The sequence below is a fragment of the Dermacentor albipictus genome, chromosome 1, assembly GCF_038994185.2.
Source record: "Dermacentor albipictus isolate Rhodes 1998 colony chromosome 1, USDA_Dalb.pri_finalv2, whole genome shotgun sequence".
Classification (NCBI taxonomy): Eukaryota; Metazoa; Arthropoda; class Arachnida; order Ixodida; family Ixodidae; genus Dermacentor; species Dermacentor albipictus.
Genome location: NC_091821.1, coordinates 9,302,936 through 9,325,292, shown reverse-complemented (window position 1 = coordinate 9,325,292; position 22,357 = coordinate 9,302,936). Strand labels below are relative to the sequence as shown.

Below are 22,357 nucleotides of genomic sequence, written 5' to 3'. Positions count from 1 at the left end.
ATTGACACTGAAAATGAAGATCGCAAATCAAGCGAAGATCAGAAATGTTCTTCGAAGATCATGACTTCAGCCAATCAATCAAAGAAGTTAGACGTATAGGCAACAAGACGGCTGAGACAAGAAGGTTGTTGACATCCGGGACATTTCCAGCGCTTGGGTATAAAAAGGAACACCTTAGGCTTATAAAGCACCCGGATGACAGCGTCTTTTCTATATGTCCTCCTAAAAGGTGTTTCTTTTTCTCCCCCAAAGTGTTGGACGTGTCTCAGATGTCTTAATTCTAGCTAGCCCAGCTTTTTGAATCAAGCACTGCGAGACTGACCGCGCAAACTGTAGCACTTGACTATATACAGGATCGTGGTCCGCCTTATTTCGCTTTCATCGGCTCGCGCCATTTCAAGTGCGTGCGCGCGCATCACTCCTTCCACTTTGCGCGCGGTGTTCTGTAAGTGAGCGTTTCGCAGCCGAAATCAGCATCCTTGCCTGAGGTGGCCGCGGCCGTACACCGCGGGCGAACCGCATTCCAGCCTTCGTTCGGGAGGAGACGGACTGCCGTTGTGCATGCACTCGCAGCCAGAGGGCCAGTCGCCGGCACGCTCCTTAAGGGCCCGAGAACAGTGTCAACGACTGCTATTGCTCCCGTGTATTAGAGCCGCCCTGCTGTACTGGGGCCTGCGTCTTTTCGCAATTTCCGGGGGCGGGGGGGGGGGGGGGGGGGCGTGAGTCAAATATTTTCTGTTCGGCGCATGGGAGCGTTTCCCCGGGGCAGGCCTGGTGCACGGACGCTCGCCCAGGAAGTGGACGCGAGGCCACGGCGAACTGCGGAAGTTCTTTCGCTATAGGTTCCCCATCGCATGCGGTGCGACTGAGGCCGATAGAGCTGTGGCAGCCGCGCAGGACACGGTCGCGGAGATCCGACCCGTTGAGAAGCCGCCATCCACGTGCAGACGCGTCAGTGTGCACAGCCCGCGACTCCGCTGGTGCGGGCGCAGCGCAAGTGAGGCAGTGCTGGTTCAGGCGCGCACACACAGTCTGTCGCAAAAGTTATTTTGCATTCGTTTTCGTAATAATAATAATAATAATAATAATAATAATAACGACGACGACGACGACGACGACGATGATGATGATGATGATGATGACTATGATGATGATTTCCAATCCCATGTAGCGCAGACTTATCGTGCGCGCTAGGGCGGGAGCTGGGAGATGTGCGCTCTCTTGGAGGGGTGAGGGTGCGGGGTAGCGTGTGTCTCCGGCCGCGGCTGCGCGCGTCCTATCGTGGAGGCAACCTGCGGTGCGTGTCTTCTCGCGCTCGCAAATATCCTGCAGTGGCCCCAGCGCGCATGCTCAGTCAGACCATGTAATTTTAGACTTTACCATAACTGGGATCAGTCCACGAGAACAGCGAGATGGGCTCACAGACCACAATATGGCTGGACTCGGAAAAGAATACTCCGGATTAAGAATTATGAATCCGCTGCGTCAGTATTGCGGACACAGAGGGAGTGAATTAACACGCCCCACCTCAGCGGTGGCAGAGCGTTCTCGGTCACATCGGCCGTATTTAAGGAAGTGTCGGTAAGCAGCCAGTCAATCGCAACTGCGCCCATGAAATGAGAATGTTCTTCCTGAAAAAAAAAAGAAATCAAACACAAGACAATTGGCGGGAACGTGCGACAAGGACGGAACTCGAAACATGTGGACACCGAAACTCCAAAAAAAAAAAACTGAAGAAAAAATCAAGAAAGAAAAAAACACGCGCGGCATTGTAAGAAATCCTTTATGGATGCGAGCTGAAATCAAGTCTGGTTGTACGAACTTCGGAAACACATAGTGAGTGTTTGTTTAGGCTCTATAGGCTTCTTGAAGAATAAGAAGCCAACCTTCCACAGTGGGTATGCGCCATCAGTGAACGTAAACGAAACGAACAAAAAAAAATAAATAAATAAACTGAGTACGAAAGAAAATGACACGAAATAAACTCCTGGCGGCACGTAGCATGTGCTGTGAATTCGGCAGGCCACACCTGCTCGTGTGTCTCCACTTCATTGGTTTTGGCCAACTCCAGATCAACCCTGCCGAGGGTGGGATTCAAACCCAAGTGGGCAGCGCCCAGTGGAGAAAGTAGTCAATTGCTTTAACCACTCAGCCACCTTGCTAGGACAGGAAGGTGATGGGTTCAGGAGTACACGAACCCAAGCTGGTAGAGCAGAGTGGTTTAGTACTCCACCACCTCTGCACGTCACCAGGGCGCGAGCTCCTCCTCTTGCCATTCCCTCTGACCCCCGTTCAGTTCTCAGTGCCGGAAAATATAGCTTTCGGTGGGACACGTGTGCCTTCGTCCTCCAGCGTGTCTACTTCCTTCCCCACAATATTTATCGAGTAGAGGAGATCTCTCTCATTAGCCTTCGGGCTGGGATGACCCTTACACCAGCCGTAATTCTTGCTTGGTGTCAACCGTGTGAAGACGAAGCCCGGTGTCTGAAGTGCTCCATTCCTGCGTCGGTAACGGATGCCCACCATTTACTTTGGATGTGTTACGGGGTGAAGACAGTTCACGAAAATGTACTTAGAGGTGTGAAGTTAAAAAATGTGCAACCTGAAACCTATGGATCAGGGACAACGCGTTCTATAGGTCGCTTTTGGCGTATCTGCATGAAGCTGTCCTTCAGGCTTATATTTAATTTCATTCCATGTTATGCGACGTGGCAACCCACGCGAGCTAAAGATAGAAAGAAACAGAGATACTGCATTCGCAAGCAGCCAGTGAATTGCCTGCGATCGCCGCCGGTTGTCTTTTTGCCCTGGACGCTCTCTTCTAGCGGTCGCTCCTTAGCCTGTCCTATACGTGACATGCAAGTCAGCCTGTTCACCTACGACAGACGTATTATTATCGCTGACGGGTGAGCCTGCGCCTTTCGACGTGCCTAGCTACAACGAGTCTTAAGTCTGGTTGCTGAAATAGGACTGCTGCAGTGTAGGAGTGCTACACGATAGCCTGCTAAGTCTTCCAAGTGGTCTCGTTGTTTTTAGCACGCGTTTCGTTTTGTTCCAGCTTTCGAGCCCAGTCATACCGCTTCGAGGTACTGATATGCATGGGAAGAGCAACGGTCAAAGGGAACAAGAATATTTTGCGCCAGTATTCACAAAACGCTCTTACGGTAGAATTATTCAAAAGAGCAGATTGCAGCCGATCCTGATGCTGGACATATCATCAGGGAAGGAATCCGGCCAATTCTGAAGAAGAACCTACGAACGAAGCGCTTTGCGAATACGTCCCCTTGTCTATAGCGGCAGCACGCGCGAGAAGTGCCATGTTCTGCTGAGGTATAACGTTTTGGGCGAGTCGGCAATGATATTGGAGCAGGGTATATAGCCAACAAACAGAAAAGGGAACAGAAAAGCGACAAGACTCTCGGTGGAAAAAAGCCCGCCAATCGCAGTCTGGACAAATAACGAAATAACGGGACGTACTTCGAGAATAAGTGACGCAAGACAGTTATTTTGGTGCCTTTGGGCTGTTAAAAGCTAATCTTCGTCGCCAGTGCGTAATCTTGAAGTAAACTGAACGGACGTTTATGGAAACGAGCAAATTGACGTGTTCTCCTTCTCTCCTGGCATAGCTTCTCGTCGCTCGCTCTGCCCTTCTCCAGTCAAGCCTGAGTGACGAGACTCCCTCGCTGCGTGAGCAGGGGGCACTGCCTTTCGTCTGGTGATATTGTATATTGTTCTAAAAAAATTGGAAGGCGATTCAACATCTAGTTGACATCGCGCTGGAGCGACGCGTTTGATCAACCTCAATTAGAAGTTAAATCTCCTTCAAAATGTTTGTCACCAGTCATCATCATCATCATCATCATCATCATCACAGTCATCACATGTTCAGTGTCCCAACTTCCACATACCCAAAGGCCCAAGTTACACATACCTAGGGACACACATAACCAGTGGCACCAGCGGGAACATACTCAGTGGTACATGCACAGTCGCCTTAGGGGCAAATGCCGTGTGGAACATGGCCAGTCCCCCATACTCAGAGGCACATACCGAGTAATCCCAGGGGAACATACCCTGTGGCACATACCGAGCAACCTTAGAAACACATACCCATTGGCACATGTCCTGCGGTCTCAGTGGCACTTATATTTACACTGCACCATTTCCGGGATCGGCCCACGCAAGAGGTTAGAAACACATGCCCAATATGAAGAAGTGGGAGCAACGCACCAAGAACGACTTGTTTTTTTTTTTTTTGGAATGCGCGCTGGTCAACGTCTGGAACACGGCGAACGGACGGAGCGCGTTTAACGTGCTGGCGTTTCGGTTTGCTCTGGCTCTGCTTTAATTGCGACTACAGGCGCGTGAAATGCATTATCGTTGAGCATTGACAGATACATTTGGCTTGAAAATTATTACGTGTCATTTATTGAAAGTAATTTATTTCGTTTGGCTTTTGATATTTATTTATAAAAGTAAATTGCAAGCGCATTCATGTCTACACGCTAATGGCGCTGCGAGCGCCTGCGACAGCTTTCTTTGGGAAAAGACCTATAACAATTTTCTGCTTCCATATGCAGTCGCAAATGGCAGACTTCCCAAATGATTCTCGTCTCCAATTTCCGTAATCTTAAACGCTCACAAATTTATTACCGAAAAAAAAAAACACTCGACGAGGGTGGGACTCGAACCCACGCGGGCAGAGCCCAATGGATTAGCAGTCCATCGCCTTAACCACTCGGCCACCTCGCCAGAACATGCAATCAAAAGGTTCAAGAGTACCAGTATGAAGTGCGACTTGAACCCATGCTGGCAAAGCACACTTGTTTAGTACTCCACCGCTTTAATATGTCTGCCACATCACCAGGATACTAGACAGCATTCGCAAGCAGCCAGTGAATCACCTGTGTCTGCATTCGGCTGTCTTTTTGTCCTAGATGTTTAATTCTAGCGGTCGTTTCTTAGCCTTTCCTGTACGTGACACGCAAGCTCGTTTGCCTGCCGCCAACGTAGGCTTTTCGCTGGCCCGAGTCTTTCGACGTGACAGCTTCACTGGCACAAGGTTCTCATGTCTTCCCTCATGTCAGCCGTGGTCTATAGCAGGACCTTTTCTTTTCCCACAACAAGTTCACTGTTACGCATTAAGGGCTGCCGGCGTTCCGAAAACACTGTTGTCTAGTGAGGCCGGTGTCGATACTTTCTTAGCGTCCAAAAGCAGCTTGGACGCCACAACCATCCAGGCTTCTTCTCCACCGACACTGCCTGGTGCAGCATGTTCTCAAGCATCAAGTCCGCGCTTAGCTCTATAGAGACGCCAGTAAACTGCTCACGTCTATGACTTTTTCATAAAGGACGAACGCCAGTCGCCCATCCTCCTTCCTGAACATATGCAGCAACCAGTGAACTTTCATTTTAACGCCCACGTTAGGATGATTGAGCGTATCCCTTCTTCTCAAAGGGCAGCTCCGCCTGTTTCTTGAGCACGTCAGCTACCTTAAGCCCAGACCACACGCATGCTTGCCGACGCGCGCTAGCTCGCGTCCGCGTGCCCACGCATGCGCAGACCGTGCGTCACAGCTCGCACGCATGGAAGCGCGACGCGATCCCGGCGATCCTCTTCTCTCGGATATCCCGCGCTGGGGCCCCTATGGCTGCCTCGCATCGGCGCGTCGGGCTACGCAGCTACGGCGTGGTACAATCAACTCTCAGTGAGGCAGATTTATGCTATGATTGATGCTATTATTTTCTTTTTGTGCTGATTTAAAGCTCTAACCATAACAATTATGTTTATAGATATTGGAGCATATTTGAGACACTCAATTACAAAATACGAAGTAGCGTCTGCCAAGGCAACTATGAGTGAGCCCAGTGAGAGCGCGCTGTGGCGCGTCTCTCGTAGATGTAAACCGCCATTCCTCGCGAGACTTGGCAGGCGCAAGGCGCGTATTGACGCGAGCTTGCGCGCATCGGCGAGCGTACATGTGGTCTAGCCTTTAGGATTTCTCTGAGCTTCTTGTCGCGCTCGTACATCAGTAACATAACACAACTCACTGAAAAACGAAGGAGGATGGCGCTGGCTACGGGGTGATCCACAGGTATGAATCCGCCTCAGCGCCTCCTTTTAGAGTGCGGGAACAAATATGCTACAGAGTTAAACGCAACGTGAGCAGGTCTCACGCTACCAAGACATATGAAGGCGAATGTGAGGAGCAGAGGTTGAATGCTAGCGCTACACCAAGTTCATACCGCCCCGAATGAGCATACTGATTGCATCTAATGACTGGTTACGTCTAGGGTTATTTGCTAAACCTCACCACTCACTGAATAATTCGTTATTCTTAAGAAATTTCAGAAGCAGGCGAAACACAAGTCTCTTGAAAATCTATTATCCCCGTAGGAAGAGTAAATTCCCCACGACAGCGCACAGAGCGACTCTACGCTTCAGTGCGTCTACGAGAGTATTGAGCTTGTCCACGAATTCTGGAGAGTTTGATGAGTAATGTTTAATAATAAATAACAAGTAACAACCGTGGTAGAACGGACACGTTGGTTATGTCGATGGTTCCATGTTATGTCGCCACACCTGTTCGCGTTGGCTGCGTAGAAATACGGGGAAATAAGAAAGCCTGCTCCTCGCTTTCCCTTTCCTGTATATATGTTTTCAAAAGAAATAATAATTAGAAGAAAGCTTCCTCTCAACTGAGTTCTTTGATCACGCTTAGTTGGCACGGTGGAGACCACAAGGCGCCAGGTACGCAGTTGTATCTTCGATAGTGGCAGAGTGTTTTGAGGTACTCTCACCATCAGCTTGTAGGCTGGTGCTTGGCACCCATGAGGTACATGCCACAAGAAATGTCCTGTTTGCCCTTACTGCTCAGTGTTACCATCGCTGGTCTTCCTGAAGTGATGAAGACATGCAATGTACAAGTATCTATCCGTGTCCATATACGCCGATGATATCTGTATTTGGTTGAGCGGTTACCGGTAATAATTCAGACTCGCTTATTATATTGTGCTATATTGGCCGTAGGCAGGCACTGCACAATAAACGCCATGGCGCTGTGCCAGCTGCCTGGGATAGCCTGCGGGATGTTTGGCGCGTTGTTGCTGTATACCTTGAGAGTGAGCGAAATTTATTGACGCATATATGGCTGTATTGCTTGTCAGCGATAAGTATTTTGTCGTTATTTCCTGTGGAAACACTGGTGATGTGTAATTTTATCAGAAAATGATGAAGGTATCGGATGAAAGTAAGTGATTGCTTTTCAGGAATTGTGCCACTATTTTCGTACGACTGTAATTTAGACGAAATTAGTAACATTTTTGGAGGAACTATCAGTTACAATTGTGTTCGGTCGCCAGTTTCCTGTAACCTGCACAATACAAGATATTGAATGTAGAGTGCATGTTCGAAGGAGCTAACAGACTGCCAGAATCTTGTCGATGCAAGGTATACGATAAGTTAACAACCCTGGGCACGCGACGTATTTCGTTGAAATATCGCGAGAAGACCCTAGTCGTTTTGCTACAGTGTCTAAAGCAGGGATCGTCGCTCATGGCACGTATTTATGCTGGGATGAAAGCGAGCGAGAAATCTTTCTTGAGAAAACTCCCACGAGATACACGGCGCATAGAAGACAGCTGGTTGGTTCGCATGTATATTGGAGCGCGTGCTTGTCGTTGGCGCGACTGGCGTGGCGCGGCTGGCTTTTTCTATCGACCTTAGTGCATGCGGATAATAATTTCAGGCTCATAGATGTTCTATTACACAACATTGCTCCAAGACACACACTGCACAACTGTATACGTCCCATAGGCGCTCTCATTAATGACAAACGGCGTGGTGTGCCATCTTGTCAAACCCACCCACTTGAGTGATGGCTAAGCTAAAGGACCCACTGATCGAACGCGCCGCAAGGAGCTGTGTGTGCGTGTAGCAGACGCTCGACGACTCGCGAGACAACCGGACGTGGCACTGCGGGACTGTTCAATTGCTCGTGACACGCCGGGCGCATTGAGGTCGCCCAGACGACGCTGAACGCCGTCGGAGCGGTTGTTTTGTTTGACGACGTGGGCCCCGCATTACGAACCCCCTTGTCACGGTCCCTGTGCGCGATAACGCAACGCGCACATCATCCTGGGCGTCGTGATGGACAGTTGTGTTGTCTCGGTGAAGATGTACGATCTGTCCACACGTTTGTCCCGCATATAAGCACGAAGAAGCGTGATCAGGCACCGGGCACTTTCACTGCACTGCTAAGCAAATGACCGGCGAACTAGGCAGTGTGGCTTGTTGTTTGATGTCACCATAGCTAGCAGCGACGGAATGAAGGAAGCCAGGGATTGTTGTAGCATTGACACAAGTGAATTGTTGGTATAGGAAACAGCGGTATAATGGATGCGCGCGCTGCTGGGTATGTCTCCTGCAGAGAAGTCCATACACTTTCATTGGAAAGTGTAACCTCTGACGTTATCGCGTAGCTGTGCCTTGGCAAAGCTACGCGATGAGTTACGTTCAGTGAACCATAAGAAACGCTTGCAAAAGGCGTGTTGAAATCATAGCTACGTTTTGCTGAGAGCATTTGTGCAGTCGCATACAATGAATATCCACGGCTGCTTAGAGTGCATAACCATAGCGCAAAGAGTGAAATTTTACAACTACTTGAGCGCTTACCGCAGTCGATAGTAGTACACCGCATGAAGCCTGCAATACAATGTGCCTTCCATGGTACAATTACATGGACTAGGATATTTGCCTCGAAAATTACATTTACATTTAGCTCCGTGATAAGTACCTAACATACAATATTATATTAGATGCGCAGCGATGGGCTTGCATAGTCAGATCCTTGCAGGGTTAAAATTCTTATGAATATACTAACCTTAGCTATTGAACTACCTGCACAAAACAAATCTGTTTGTGTATATATAATCCCATATGATTATGCCTAAAAGCAGTCTCCCTCCTACACGCCCTCCCTAGTATTTTCTTTCTTGAACACCATGCAGGAATTAAATCGCTCATTTATTCCACCAGTAGGATACGACAGGGGATGCCTGCTATATTTTGCCAGTACTGCGTGAGAAATAAGAATGGTTGTTTTACTCGACAAAACCAGCGACAGCGAGTGAAGCAACCAGTGTTACAATCTCGCTACGGTTTCAATTCATCTATACCGCGTACTGAGTAAACTGTTAAGGCAAATAGGTAATCGTTAATGCTTCTCTCTCTCTCTCGTTTAGTTTTTTGTTCTCTATATCGCCTCTGCGCGTGATGATATGTGACTTTCAACCAACGCAATCAAAATCCTGCGTACCAGAGGTAAACACAGCGAGCAATGAATTTTCGAGACGAAATAAATGTCGCGAACATCCGTCGAACTTTTCACGAATGAACACCGAAAACATGGAACCATACAAGGCCAGCTCGGTGCTAGCTAACCCCGACCAGCTTTTGGCTACATTCTTATAGGACTCCACGCCTAAGCTAGCGTCTGCACCATGCAGATCGACACAGCACATGGGCACGCAATTGGAATGCCACGCGTTGACAAATTCGACATTCTTCCGGACTCCTCTTCCCACACCGTGCTGGGGCCATACTCGAGGCTGCTGACACTCACCCCCCCCATCACACACACACACGGAAGCTGTAGCGGGACCGCGGAAAAACGTCCGCTGCGCGTGGGCTGCGTGCGGTACGCCTGAAAGCAGCGTGGGGCGGCGACCTTTTGGAAGGTCCGCGGCACCGCACCGACGCCGCCTGGAGCGCGGAATGGGGGAACGCCGCGGTGGGGGTCAATGTCGTGATTGGGACAGCAGCGGAAGCGGCTTCGCGGCGCACTCTCGCGCGGGCGCACAACGCCGCCCCGCCAGCGTCTCTTCTCGGTGGGACCTCCTCGGGCGCGCGGACTTAGCGCAACCGGCCGGATCGGTCAAGCGCCACCGGCGGGCCCTAATCACCGGACATCGGCGCTGAGCTCGCCGCCGGGAGAAGACCCCACCTGCGAGCCGTGGCCAAGCTCCCTTCTCCGGCTGGGAACGGATGCGCACCACCGTCCGACTGCGAGGAAGGAGGAGGAAGTGTCAACGAACGAGGAAGCACAAAAGAAGCCGAAGAGGCGAAGTAGGATAAGAGAGAGAGAGAGAGAGACAAAAGAGTCATTCACCATGGATTACACGTCTGGGACGTAGACCTCACGCGCATTACTTAGCGGCGGAGATCGGCGGATTACGTGCTATCGAGGCCGCGAGTGAGACGAGGAAAAAGAAAAAGAAGAATCACCGGTAAGCGCGATGCAAAAGTGTCGAAGAGCCGCAAGTAACGAAACACACTATACGGAAAATGGAGTCGCTTTCCCATAGGGCAGGCTTAACATCTTCCTCCACAAGCCTTCATCCTCATTCCTTCCTCTAACAATACGAAGACATATATATATATATATATATATATATATATATATATATATATATATATATATATAGTACTGTTCGTTGCGCTGATGCGGTGGGTTATTTCGCAACGAGGGCCATGTATCGTACTACTTGACAAGGTGACGTGAGACATTGACATTATTTGACCGCAATGAATCGAAACCTGCATTTCTTAGTGATCATGTGTCTGGTAATCTCTCTCTCTCTCTCTCTTCGTTTTTATATATGCAAATGAAAATAAAAGCAAGAAAATTTAGCCCCCTTATAATGGCGCATCATTCATGTGCGTGTATCATTTGCTCTCAGCAGCGCACGAGCGTTGTCGGATCCTCCTATAAATATGATTATTCTGGGAAGCATGATGGATATATCAGATAATCAACTTTCTATAACTGCTTCTATTTGCCCTTTGGTGGTTACACATGTCAGTAATTCTGTATCTCTGCTCTAATACCTGGGGTTCCTGGACCTGGGGTTCAGGATTGGACCTGAGGTTCCTGGGTTCCTGGACCTCCTGTTTTAACAGGAGGTCCCCCTGACAGTTTTTACTTTGGGACCTCCTTCTGTATTACATTTTCTTTGTAATTGTATTGTGTAATAATAAATTCAAATTCAAATTCAAATTCAAATTCAAACGGCATATTTTGCTAGTTCTACAGCTTCCATGGAACCCCTTGTGCATGCGCGTGAATGTCACAGCGGCGTGGAAAATGATGAAAGAAAGATCAATACTAGCATGGCGTCTGTGGAAGTTAAAATGCTGCTCTTTGTTTGAAGAAAGAGAAAACTACTTACTAGAGACGCCGGAGAAGTACAGGGAACAATGCCTGCATGGTAGTTACTTCTGTTGACTACCACAGTATCCCTTAGTATAGCTCAAACAATTTAATTGTGTTTGTACAACGCTATTTTCTTATTGCTTCTTAATACACATTTTATAAAAAAAATATACAGGTTTCTTTTGGGAATGAACTTGTGTCCATGAAAGAAAGTGAAACAGACTTAATGGATCAGTTTTTTGCCCACTCATGTACTTTTTTTCTGACATCCACAAACAAAAACTGCGATAGCCCTAATATTCTAAGGAGTTGTGAAGGCACTAATTTCAGTGGGCAGCTGTCAAGGAAATTTTCTGTCCCTTGTGAATGCAAACAAGTTGCCCTATTATGCTGTTGTTTTTTCTGACGGTATAATGGAACCGCGATGGCCTTATTACTCTAAGGAGTTCTGGAGACACTAATTTCAGGGTACAGTTGCCAAGGTAATTTTCCATCCACTACAAACGAAAACTTGAAGACACCGTGGCTCCGTGATGCTTTTTTTTTTTCATTTAAATTGAGAGAAACGCATTCTCACAGTCTTCACCAACAATGCAGGAGTGTACCTGCAACCCAGCTGACGGCGGCAGACCGGAATTACCGTGCAGTGTCCCGAAACAGCTGGCCCGTCGCGCAACTTACGCGTTCATCTGGTTTCCTTTCCGCCGCGGTGTCTTAACGGCTATGGTGTCGCGCTGCTGAACACGAGATCGCGGGATCGAATCCCGCGGCGGCCGCATTTCGATGAAGGCAAAATGAAAAAAAAAAGGAGGAAGAAAAAGAACGCCCGCGTTTCGTGCATTTGGGAGGCACGTTAAAGATCCCCAGGGGGTCCAAATTTTCAAAGTCGCCCACTATACGGCGTGCTTCGTAATCATACCGTGGTTCTGGCACGTAAAACCCCGGAATTAAATTTAAAAAAAAAAATCTGGTTTGCTCTTCAAAAGCAAATGGCACTAAACTTTTTTTTAGGATATTAAAAAGTCGGCGTAACAACGATAGGCTGTTGAGAAAGCCATTCGCCTCCGTCCGAAGTCATTGCACGCTTTTTCAGCATGCCCAACGACTCACCCAGCTCTAAGACCTCGGAATGCCATGATTTCTTTTTTACATGGGACTTGCTTTGAACGCAAAATTCTCGTGTGCAATGTTCTTTCCTCACTTAAAAGACAGAGAAATAAAAGGTGCACGTACGTCCCCCCCCCCCCTCCCCTACCCCGTATGATACCATATGTTCATTTAGTGTTGTAAGATAGCGGAGTAACTACGGGGCATACTGTTTTTCTTTCTTTCTTTCTTTACGTCTACCCCCTCTTCCACTTTTCCTTTTCTTTTTTCTTTCTTTCATGGTAAGGTTAGACACTCAGCACTACAGAGCATTAGCTGTGCGACGACGGAAGTCGTGCGAAAGCAAACGTCATTAAAGGGTACGAATCGTTTCACCAAGTGATTCAGGTCCGATCTCCCGGTTAACCTGCTCACCGAATTATTAGGTTTCGCGGTCATCGAACTCGCGCTGGCTCGCAGTATCGCCCTCCGGTACCTCACATAACGCGGGCGCACATCTGTCCGACAGCATTTTGTATCTTTTACTGAAAAGAAAAAAAAAATGAAGTGACTTACGCGCGTGCAATGCACAGCGTGAGTTTATCTTCCCCCAAAGCCTCTGTCTTCCTTCTTTTTTCTTTTCGGTCTGGAAGGCTGCCACGAGATCCGTCACGTCTCGAAATGTTTGGCGGCGCTCGAGCGTGCCATTAACCTCGTTGCGAGATTTTATCCCCCACGTGACTGAAAGGCGCTCACGCACTTACGTCCGGCGCGTTCAGGGTCTGCCGTCTGCGAGTGGTCGTCGGATCGACGGCTGCAAGGCCGGGCCCATCAGCGTCTGCCGCTCCCTTTGATCGATAGATGAGAAGCCAGGAATAAGGAGGCAGCATTTAAGAATAATGAAATGCACAAACAAATTGGCCTAACTGCTGCAGTTGCTGCTTTTTTTCTGCATCTGCTGTCTGAGTCCTTTCTTCTTTCACGCCCGACTTCCGCCTACCTTAGTCATTTTGCCAGCGTGCTTAGCAAAAGGTCACCATGGTCGCTCTTGAAGAAATATTCTTTGCAGGGCGCAGTAAATAAATAAATAAATAAATAAATAAATAAATAAATAAATAAATACGGTGACACTAAGTTCCGCCACTCTTTATACTCTGTGCATGTCACATAAACAAAAACTAAAAAGAAAGAAAGAGAGAGAAAAAAATTCAATGGCAGCACTTGTACGCTAGGCTAATGTGGCCCTATTTCTCGTGATCAACTCTTATTTGATGCGTGTTGTTTTTCTGCTTCTTTAACGACTTGAGCATGGGCGCAGGGCACATCTATATGCCTACAGAGCTGACATATTGTGCGCAGGTTGCTTCTTATTTCTTCTTTGTCTAGAGACATTTTACGGTCTTTTTTGTCAGTTCTTGCCTCTCGTATTTTCTCCTAGATGACAGACTGTGTTTCCCCGGCTGAGATGTTTGGAAAAAGCAGGACCTTCATGTGGCCAGAATTTCTACTTTTCGCAGCTAACAAGAAACAACGTGTGCTGTGTTGAAACTCATTAAAAAAAGGCGAATAAAAGAAACGTCAGATGTGCGCGCTGTAATGCAACGAAAGCAAAAAACAAAAAAAAACCAGAAAAGAAAAGATGTATGTCCAACGCACATTTTAGAATCTACGCCGAGCTTTTAATCAACGTCTGCAAATTTGTCCATTTCATTCCTGCGTCTCTGGCGTAATGGAAACTAGCACACGTGCGTGTGTTCTCACCCACCGGTGTTAATCAATGTGTCACACGCGGCGATCTATCTCAAAGAGCTATAGTTGGCTTACGCACGATATGAGTATTATACGTCTACATTCTGCGTTACGTATTTACATCCCACCATCGGGCACGTAATTCCCATTTCTTGTTTTCTAAGGGTGATCTGTTTGGCAGGACAGCCGCAGCGTCCGCGGTCGGAAAATTCCGCGAGTGTTCGCGAATGAAAGTTCGGTTAAAAAAAAAAGCAAAGCGGGAGAAAAGATTGTTTCGTTCGCGTTAAACGCATCCGTCTTGATTCTGCAATATATCCGCACGCGCGTTATTCACGCCTTGATGCAGCGTCTCCGCACCATGGGACGTAATTCAGTAAGCCTTGCGTACGTAACGGCTGTTTCCCATTGCGTAATACTTGCGTTATACTAACACTTGCGTAATATGCCAGGAATCGCGATTAGCTGGCATCTAGTCCTACGAACAGTTTTCAACGTAAGAACTTTTTTTTCTTCTTTTTTTGCGAATACCGGCCTTCAATAGTGAGACTAGGACGACGAATGCTCACATTGGTTATGTTTCTTTCGGCCTTTTTGACAGACAGCTAATCGCGTTGTTCCAGGCTACACCTGTAAGCGATTTCTAGTGGATCATAAGGTTGGGCCTCTTTCTGATTTATTAGTTGCCCGCCATAATTGCTCAGTGGCTGTGGTGTTGGGCTGCTGAGCACGGGATCGCGGGATAGAATCCCGGCCATGGCGGCCGCATTTCGATGGGGGCGAAATGCGAAAACACCCGTGGTACCTAGATTTAGGCGCACGTTAAAGAACCCCAGGTGGTCGAAATTTCCGGAGTCCTCCACTACGGCGTGCCTCATATTCGCAAAGTAGTTTTGGCACGTTAAACCCCATAATATTTTGGAATGTATTAGTTTTTTATTTTACTATTTTTATTACTATGTTTATGTCAGATGGGGTGAGGGCAAGTAGAAGTCAGCGCTCTGAATTCTGCTGGAGCCGTGCAATGCTATCAGTTGCTAAATAAAAATTAATGCAGCACAAGTACAGACGAGAGTATTAAAGAACAAGAATAGTGACTTTGACAGAAACAGCCGCAGAACGGTCACGTTCGCGAGCCGAAGTTCCCCAGGTGACAACGAATCGCTAGCCATATTTTCTGAGAATGCTTACCTTTGTGGTCCAGATTGCTTATCTGTCAGTATGCGCTTCAGTGCGCAGAGAAGTACAAGTGTGCACCCATTCAAAATCTGGACAGCTAATTTCAATAGATACCCGATTTGCCTTCTCGATTTGCATAAGTTCGAACAGCCTGGCATTCTATCGCATACCCTGTTACGGCTCTCTTGTACAATAGGTCTGTCTTCCACCGGTACATGAAAGTGGCACTCCTATGAATACTGGCAAATCAGTTTTCGAAGTGGATAAGGTTTCATAAAACAGAACAAAAAAAGGACACCCACCTTAACTGTAGGACAATTGTTACAAAGGAAACCGACACGGGTTTCGCAGGAAGCTTCGCAGTTGAAGAAAAATTGATCCTGGGATCGAACCCTCAACCATCCCCTTTCTGAGGCGGTTACTCTATCATCTGAGCGAACCAGGAGGCTAGCGGATCAAAGCGCGGGCTCATATAATATGGCAAATCAGAAGCGCTATAACTTGACCCTATTCCAAACTTTTCCATTCGAATTCTGCCATGAGCCCTCCATGATTGGTCAAAAGATTTCTACACCCCCTCCTGTGCATGTCTGTCAAGCGACGTCACGAAAACCGCGAAAACTCCCCATCTTATATGATATGTGATCACTGATTATGTATGGTTAGACCGAACGAAAGAAAAATAATAATTCTCAATTCGACGATGTTTGACCAATTGCTATTGGTCAAGCGTTTTCGGGTTACGCCCACTTCACCTCTCTATCACGCCACGTCACAAAACCGCGAAAACTCACCGCGTCAGAGGGACGCGTACGCTTTAAAGGCGCATTAACATGCCGAACAAAACTGAAATAGGCTCAATGTGTCCTCGCGAATAAAGGTTAAAGTAGAAAAATAAATAAGAACGTAGTTACCTTTGCTGGCTTTAATGTTTTCACATCGATGCTTTGGCGCAGGTGGAAAAAAATGTTGATATTTTTTTCTGTGACATGACGGCACAAATGAAACACCACAACGCTTCGTCTCATCGGACCTCGCTGCGTGCTTTTTTAACTTGTCTGACAGTGTGTTGATTTGGCTTGTCTTCAAAGGTGCCTGACTTTAGAAAAGCCATTGCACCTTTGGCGTCAAATGTTTGAACGACATTAAACGCACAAAGTTCCCGAATTGAAAATCAACAGCGCGACTTGAGATATGTCAGTGCACCTTTCGCATCAAAACTTTATGACAACTTTATTCCCATACAGTTTCGGAATTTAAATCCAAGCGCTCCATAGATTCCACAGCCTCCGCGAGATGCCGCGACGAGCCCGCTCGCCATCAATACTTTGCCCTTGAAACTTTGTGCTCGCATGGGGCTCCTTGCGTTGTGTGACTCCCGGTGCATGGGCATTGGCGCGAAATCTAGCCCCAGTTCGCAATGTTCGCGCGGAAATGTCTTTGTGAGCGTAAAAAAGATATTCCAGACAAAATCCAGAATGATTTTCGGCGGTGCATAACAGCACGCAAAAATTTCGGGGGGTGGGGGCTGAAGCCCCATAAGCCTCCACGCCCCTGATAGGGTGTCCCAGCTAACGTTAGCCAAATTGTTCAACAACAACAACAACAACAACAACAACAACAACAACATTAAAAAGTACGGTGCAAGTAACAATTTTATGACATACGGTGTGCGGTTGTCATACCTATAACTATCGAACACCATAGGTCTTATAATTGTATTTTGTGCCGTGTTTTTTAAATAGTTTTTTTTCTGGAACAGCTTGTCTAGCGTTAGCTGGGACAGTTATTTTACTATCAAAGTTGACCAGATCGCATATCAGCACTAAACACCGTTCTCCCTTTCAACCCCCACCACAAAAAAAAAAGAAGTAAAGGGAAAGAAGGAGAAAAGAAAAGCTAAGCCATGACAACCCACTAATCCAACATGTTAAGTAGAACTTTTCACAAATGAAAGCATGTAAAGTAATATTATTCATATAACAGGCACTAGCGGATCGACTTGACAAAGAACCGTAATTACTTTACGGTTGTTTGTGGAGAGGAGAAAACAAAACAAGGACAAAATATTTTTTTACTTTCGATGAAACTTCTAATTAAGAATTTCAACAGAGTAACTTAAATGAGATAGAAAATGTGTGGCATTGCGGAGGAAAAGAGGGCTATGCATATTCGTGTATTAACATGTTGAAGTACATTTCCCAGCATTTCCCCACGTGTTGCCATACCGAACAAGTACTTATCTCACCTCTTTCTTTATTTTGATCATTTTGTACAACAAAATAAATACAATCATGCAATCATTGCGACGAAAGCTCTGATATGTTTGGCCTCTACTTGGAAACATGTGATAAGCAAAAGAAGAGAGGAATATTGTGCTTATAGCTATTCTATGCCTGAAAACTTCATGATGCGAATTGAATAGAATACCAAGTGCAGAAATACGAATACAATAAATTGTACCAATAGAAATAATTTGGCCGGAATGCGGGGTCGTCGCATTGAAGCTCTTTTTTAGTGGCACTAGCATCGAGTGACAATCTTTCTCGCGCAGCACTTCCGGTTCACCTCCTGAGACGACCAGCGTGGAAATTCAAAATAAGCAGAAAAATAAAGAAAAAAATAGTACAGTAGAGAATTCATGGGTTTCATCATAGATATCAGAGCATACGTTTATTTGTAAGTTGAGTTACTGAAGTGTCTGGAATAATTAGAATTAATTAGAAATCAGATTACCCCACACCAAAGCACAGCATCGTAGACTGAGACCCACCACGTGAGCACAACTTTGGCGAAATTCCTGGAAACCCGGCAGTAAAAAGCGGAAGTAATGACGTCACTAATGACGTCACGCACAAAAAGAAAAAGGTGGAATGATATTTAAGAGTCTAATTAATGGGAAACAGTTGCTCCGAGTTCGGTTTGTGCGTTGCGTTCGCCTAAAGTTAACCTGAAGAACACCAACGTCGAGGTGCGAGATCCTTAAGAGGCACCTAAGTCAAAGATTAGGGTCACCTACCATTTTTGTTGATTATCGTGTCACCGAGATAGAAACCTACAGATATGTGCAATATGATCGGGTGCGGCTGTAAGCCCTGCAAGCATGTCAGCTACTTAAGAAAGGATCGCTGATCGAAAAAAAATTGCCTATTCACACACAAGGATAAATTGCGCATTGTGTTTTGGTTTCACTCAATTGTGGATGGTAAATGAATGGTCTTATGTAACCTATGATTTCCTCTTAACAATAGTTTACGCGTTCACTTTTGTTTCTTGACGCATAAGTAATTTTAAGAAAGAGGAAGCAAATCCCCAGGGCCAGTAAGAAGGCTCTGTGAGATAACCTAAAAGCAGTCATACCGATAATGTTTAACTTTCTTCACATTGAGTAGGCTTCATTTTGCTTGGCGTTTATAATCAATATCCACAGAAGGAAATGTTTATCGTATGCGCGGCTCGTCCTTGCCTTTGTTGTTAAGAAGTGCTCGTGTAGTAACTTGGAAATGCTTGTAGGCTGTATAAATGATCACCGGTGAGGACAACTTGCATCGGTGGTGGTCCGCAAAATTCTGGAAAGCTAATGATAGTAAATTATGCTCTAGAACCTCCACAACACTGAGGTGCTATTTTAAGGCGAAAACCTTAAATCTCGGTTTCAAGGTCGCGTGACTTTGTATATAAAACATCACGTGACCTAAGGAAGGCCAGAAGCGAACCAAAGCATGTCCAGCCGTGTGTAAGATATGATTAATGATTAGCAAAGTTTATTGATGATTGATCAGTGATTGGATTAAAATGGATTATGGTGAATAACGGTGTATTAAGGAGGATTAGGGTGGATTAAGGTCGATTGAAATGGGTTAGGGTGGATTAAGGTAGGATAAGGGAGATTGAGGATGATTAAGGATGGATTAGTATGGATTAAAGTTATTAAGTCTAATTAAGGTAGATTAGGATTAATTAAGAATGATTAAGGTGGATTAGGTTGGAATAAAAAGGATTAAGGTAGATTAGGGTGGATTAAGGAGCATTACTTTGGATTAAGGTGAATTACAGTAGAATATACAAGGCTTTCGCTTTCGCGCCTCTTAGGCGACCGCTAAGGACACCTGGGAATTTTAAAACAAAAGCCTTAGATCTCCATGTTCCAAGGTCGCGCTGTGATGCACAGAAAGTACCATGTGACCCAACTAAGGCCAGAAACGAACCAACGCATGTCCAGCCATGTATACGAGATGAAGAATTATTAGCGTGTTTAACTAATGATTAATTAGTGATTGGATTAAGGAAGAGGATGAATTAGGATGGATTAAGGTGGATGAGGGTGCATTAAGGTGGATTAAGGAGAGGTATGGTGAACTTCGCTGGTTCAAAGGAAATTAAGATCGATTAAGGTCGATTAAGGTGGATTAAGGTGTATTACGTAAGATTAAGATGGACAGGGTGCATTAAGGTGATTTGCAGTAGCCTTTACAAGGCTCTTAGGCGATAAGCCTAAGCACCAACATGCACAAGAAGAAATTCTTTGGGTCTACTTCAAATGTCAGACAATCAAATTTCTCTACGAATATTGTGTGTACCTCACACTGAAATATCTAAAGAGTGCCTATAGAAGAATAATCATTTGTACAGTATCGCTGTATATTCGCACTTTACAGCATCGCGAAATGCGGAAGCACCCGTGTACTTAGATTTAGGTGCACGTTAAAGAACCCCAGGTGGTCAAAATTTCCGGAGTCCTCCACTACGGCGTGCCTCATAATCAGAAAATGGTTTTGGCACGTAAAACCCCGTAATTAAATTATTACTTTACAGCATCGGCGGTGTTACTGCTGCCACCGATTGTTAGGAGCTGGTACCTCCAGGTGTTACGGGGACGGGGTTTCGGCTACCTTGAACAGCGTAAAACTTGAAGCAGTGTGAAGACGACGAAGAAGAAGACACCTGCTTGGAATTCGAACCAGACTGACAAAAAATCGGAGAGTGTCCGGCAGGGCAGACAAGATGATGTGAAACAAATAACGGAAATGTAATACATCGTTAGGGGTGAGCGGTGCGCTCCAAGACAAAAAGTACAGAATCGTTCGGCGTGCGTGCTCCTGCACGCAAGGGCAGAAATCTGTCTGTGGCGTCTCGCTGGCCTTCTTATACGCTGCACCATTCGGGCAATCGCATTCTCTCTTGCTCTCTGGTAGCGGGCACACAGAGGAATACGGAGAAAAACCACTCACTGGTGTAGAGGTGGGGAGTGCACTTAACGTCGGGTCAACACACTGGCCAACTCACACACAGGAATTCGGAGAATTCACTGGCGTAGAGGGGTTGAACGGAGGACAGTGGAGAGAAGGATTTACACTGGCGCACAATCCCATCGCACACACCCGACGGACAAGTCTTTTCATGTTGAAACACGTGACCATTAGGGACGTTGTGTCTCAGGCGCTTCACATCCGTTTCCTTCATCACTGCACACAGTAAACCGTAACTGACTGCCCCGCCGCTGAAGGGGATCCCTATGGGCAGGGGACAACATCTGCTGGCCAGAGGGATGACGCAGGTCGGGGCTTTAGTCATCGTCGGTTATCGCACAGCCTCTTGGAGCACGAAACACTGTCGGCGTTTTCCCACGTGGCTCAACGTCTCGGTCCGAGTCTACATGCATGAGAAGGGTCTGCAAAAGTTTATAGTTCGTAGCACGCGTCCGCAAAACTACACCGAGACTCAGCCGCTCTGTCAACAAGCGCTAGACAAATTCTCGCTGAGCTCCGCTATAGGCTCATTTCTCAATCAAAAGTGACAGTTTTACAGAACCTACAGCAGCACTAAATACACATATAAATTTGTTATACGCTCCACAAGACATGTCTCAACCCAACTGCGTAGGCCAAAATAAGACCCTTCCAATCCTACGACAAGGGAAAAACAAAAACAAAATAGAAACACGAGTTTTTGGGGAATGTTTGAGGTTGATTCTCGATCTATACTCACAGACAACTTTCTGTGGCAAGTAATGAAGGGAAATCTACGGAGGCAAAGCGCGCACAAGTGAGAGAGCTTCTGAAAAGAGTCCCGTGTTTTCATCCACGTTAGCTTAAGTTGGGGAAGAGAAAACATAAACACTTTATTAGCAACAGATAAAGAAGACAAAACACACCACTGAATGTAAAAGTTTACTTATTTTGCGACTTTTCCCTTCCGTGTCTGGGCAAATGCGAAACCGTCGCACGTGAAGCTGCGTCGATTCAGCGTCCGTTCCGAGCAACCAAAAGCACTGTCAAACGCTGGCAGACTACTTGGCGCCGTAACGCGTGTGCAGCAACCACGCGCACGTAGCTTTCCCTTCATTGGCACAGAGAGTTATCCGCTAGTATAGGCGCTTCGACCCAAGCCATTGGCATTGCCATTGCGCGTCCCCCTTTATACAGCGTATCTAAAAAAATATTGCTGAAAAGTGAGACTCCAACGCAGGAGACAGCCATTTTTGGAAGACGTTGTTTGCAACCAGTTGAAAGGACAGTGATCCGTTTCGATGATGAACCTTGAGCCTTCAATATAGCAAGACAATTTTTGAACAGCTCATACGAGACATGCGCACTCTTTCTCAGCAGCTCTCCATGCCGCTATAATGTACATCAACGAAGAGCCAACAGAGAAATGGGTGGTATTTTGTGACTCTAAGGCAGCCCTTCACAGCATCAAGTCTGCATTACGTCACAGAACTAACGAGCAGATGATATCTGACATCAGGGAAGTGCACCACCATGCTCTTGAAAGAGGACACCACATTATATTTCAATGGATCCCTGCTCACTGTGGCATCGTCGGCAACAACCTAGCTGACAAGGCTGCCCGGTGTGCCCACAAAGATACCAAGACGCGTCCAACACCTTTGGCGAGGTCGGACGCTGCCAGAGAACTTCGCCTACTTGCACGCAAGAAGTCACAAGATCTCTGGATTTCAACTGCCTTCAATTGCAGATTACGTAAACTGGACCCCACGCTACGGCTACAACTGCCATCTAGCCTTTCCCGCGGCGAAACAACCTTGCTTCGCCGCTTGTGGCTGGGAGTGGCGTTCACGAACGCATACTCCTACCGTATGGAAATGGCCGAGAGCCCGATGTGCGACTCCT

At 46.7% G+C, this 22,357-nt stretch overlaps 1 protein-coding gene and 1 non-coding gene across 5 annotated transcripts in view; one reads left to right on the top strand and one right to left on the bottom strand.

The window, feature by feature from the left end:
- The window catches only part of Cad99C (cadherin 99C), a 213,135-nt gene that overhangs the window by 88,670 nt on the left and 102,108 nt on the right, over nucleotides 1–22,357 (top strand). The window lies entirely within an intron of this gene.
- TRNAS-GCU (transfer RNA serine (anticodon GCU)) lies at nucleotides 4,671–4,752 on the bottom strand. The gene has a single exon. It is a non-coding gene; the product is annotated as a tRNA-Ser (tRNA).